This window comes from Limulus polyphemus, unplaced genomic scaffold, assembly GCF_000517525.1.
Source record: "Limulus polyphemus unplaced genomic scaffold, Limulus_polyphemus-2.1.2 Scaffold820, whole genome shotgun sequence".
NCBI lineage: Eukaryota > Metazoa > Arthropoda > Merostomata > Xiphosura > Limulidae > Limulus > Limulus polyphemus.
Window position 1 is genome coordinate 375146 of NW_013666430.1, and position 3081 is coordinate 378226.

The window sequence follows — 3081 nt, forward strand, 5'->3', positions numbered from 1 at the left end:
TAGGTGAGCCTTCTTATTTGGCTGTCGTTACACTTGTTTTTCAGGTTATAGCCAAATACATCTTCAGCAGATAGTTCTAAACCCTGTTGACCATGACTGGAACTTTGCTACTCTTCGTTATGTCATCATCAATCACCAATATTCCCTCGATTACCCGCATGTGGAAGGTTGCGAGACGTTCGACTTGCAATCTGTGCAGCTGCTATAGTTATGAGCACGTTGGACCTTTCGACACCTCTTGTTGAGGCAAACCCCTCTATCAAGCCTAAAGATTTATGGTGACATAGGTTTGGTTCTGACAAGAACAGTCCTGATAGTTATAGTTGCAGCCTTCAGCCAGAACAGAAGATCAAGGATAAGGTTTCCAACGTTAAACAGACAGCGAAGAAAGGCCGTATAATTTAATTTTAGAATTAAAAACGAGATAATCAATTTGTGTGTGTGACCGTTGCTGGTAAAGTGGTACAGCCTCTCCGAAACTCTGTGTCTCTTTGACTGAAATCATCTGGATTGCAAATTTGGATACAGCAGATTCTGGGGTTTTCAACGATTCATGCAACACCTCCAATAAACAATTATCAGAATTTCTTTTTCTTCGCTCAGCCACTAAAAACACTACTTCGCTTATGGTTCAGGGACAGTTTCTACATCAAATTGTCCTATGTGTAGAAATCTATAGAAAAGTAGCTATAGCTAGAGGTATTATGTTAGTAATATATGTAGAAATATAAATTATTAACTTTATAAAAGTATGTATAGCTAGAGGTATTATGTTAGTAATATATGTAGAAATATAAATTATTAACTTTATAAAAGTATGTATAGCTAGAGGTTTTATGTTAGTAATATATGTAGAAATATAAATTATTAACTTTATAAAAGTATGTATAGCTAGAGGTTTTATGTTAGTGATATATGTAGAAATCTACAGATAGTGATTTTATCGAAAAGTATCTGTAGCTAGACTTGTGAAGTAAATATCTGTAGCTAGACTTGTGAAGTAAATATCTATAGCTAGACTTGTGAAGTAAATATCTGTAGCTAGACTTGTGAAGTAAATATCTATAGCTAGACTTGTAAAGTAAATATCTGTAGCTAGACTTGTGAAGTAAATATCTATAGCTAGACTTGTAAAGTAAATATCTGTAGCTAGATGATCACGTTTTTGTTTAGTATGTGTATTTGTAAGCGTTCATGATTAAGGCCAATAAAATAAAAATTTAAGAAATAATTTACGTATTTTGTGCCTTTGTTGTAAAACAATCAATACTGGAATGACATATTTACGAGATTATGAAGTTACCTGACAACTGTTGAAGAAATATATTCTTCCAATCACTTAAATCATCGTTTTCATAAATGGTTTTTAAAATGTAAAAATAAGTTTGGAATAAAATCAGTTACTTGGATTTTTATAATTAAGTAATGTTAAATTTTTGTGTAAAAACAGTATAATATTGCTTATTTACTACAACTATTTATCTTATATTTTAGATGACCATTGCATAGCGTGGGTGTTGATTCTCTTGTTATGCACGTTAGAAAATTACTTGTTCGCGTGATGAGGTGTGATTCCTGGAAGAAAATGCAATGCAGACCATATGTAATGGCTTTTCCATGTAAACCCCGAACAACCATAAACAACAACTGCTAACAACAACCGAACAGGTAACTGTAAATGATGAGAGCTACATGGAGCATGTCTTACATAAAGAGTCTCTCCATTTTCATCAGCTTACGAAACTAGTTCCATTATATCAACATTATATATATGTTGTGATAGAGAATTAAATTTCATTTAAATGATAGTGTCCAAATATCACATGTAAAATTAAAACCGCTGTAATGCCTGTTTACCGGTATAACGTTTCAGTACTGTCAAGCAGTTGCGCGACTAGATCCAGCAAACGCTATAGTGTACGACACTTCTCGTTACAGTAATATTTCATATCACAATCGACTGTATGATGTACTTGTAAGAAGCGATACATTGTAGAGTTACAATTAATAATGAAGTAATTGTCCATAAATTATTAATCTTATCAATTCTAGATTATAGTAGTGAACTAAACTTAGCAAGTTTTTCTAGTTTGTTAACACAATTTACTAATTAAAAATCCGGTTTCGTCAAACAGCAAACATATTTTATGTTTACTTATACGTAATGATGTTAGATTGAAAATAGAATGGTCTAAAATAAAGTATATTCCACGAATTAATAATAACTATTTTTCACTAAAAGTTTTCTAGCTATTATAAATCTGGAATCGTTTTGCTATAAATCAAAGCAAAGAAAGTAATTCAAGTATAGATCTGGTGAAAGAAGAATCTTACAAACTGTGAAACATTGATATGAACACAATTTTTAAATTCGTCTGCGTGGTCTGAAAAACAGAATCAATAAAAACTACACAAATCATTCACGTTATTGGATATTTCAACAGCAAAAAATTCGTGTTTATTAAAACACAGAAAATATGAAGCAATAACTATTAAGTTAAACAATTATAATGAGAGATAGTAATATATGAGTGTTACTGGTAATAAACAATGTGTCAATTTTTTAATATAAAAACAGAATTATTTGTAGAGATAAATACAATAATGCAATATAAACCTCATGATATAACCATTAAACATACACTTTTCACTCTTCATGAAGTACTAAAAGCATTTTTCATGAAACTTTCTTACTAAAACAATAACATTTACCTTGATTTGAAACGTAAGTAGAAACCAGGGGAAGTAAGTTAACGGGATTGCAGTGAGAAAACTGCTGTTTAGCGCACGTGCTGTACGATCGACATGGTACAAACATGTAGAACACCCAGTAAAAAGTCATCAAAAGGAAATAAAGTCCATTGCTCTTGCAAAACGAGCTTTGTTAACAGTTTTGTAATATCAACGACACATGCATATTGAAAAGTGGCAGAAAATTTGCTTTGAAAATTGGTATATCGACAATTCTTGATCAAATTTGTGAGCCGCGAAGCAAACAAGCCTTCTCTGATTAAAGACGTATTTCAATATAAGCGCTCACTAATTTCTAGTACGCAGGCCACGTCGGCAAGTATTGTTTGG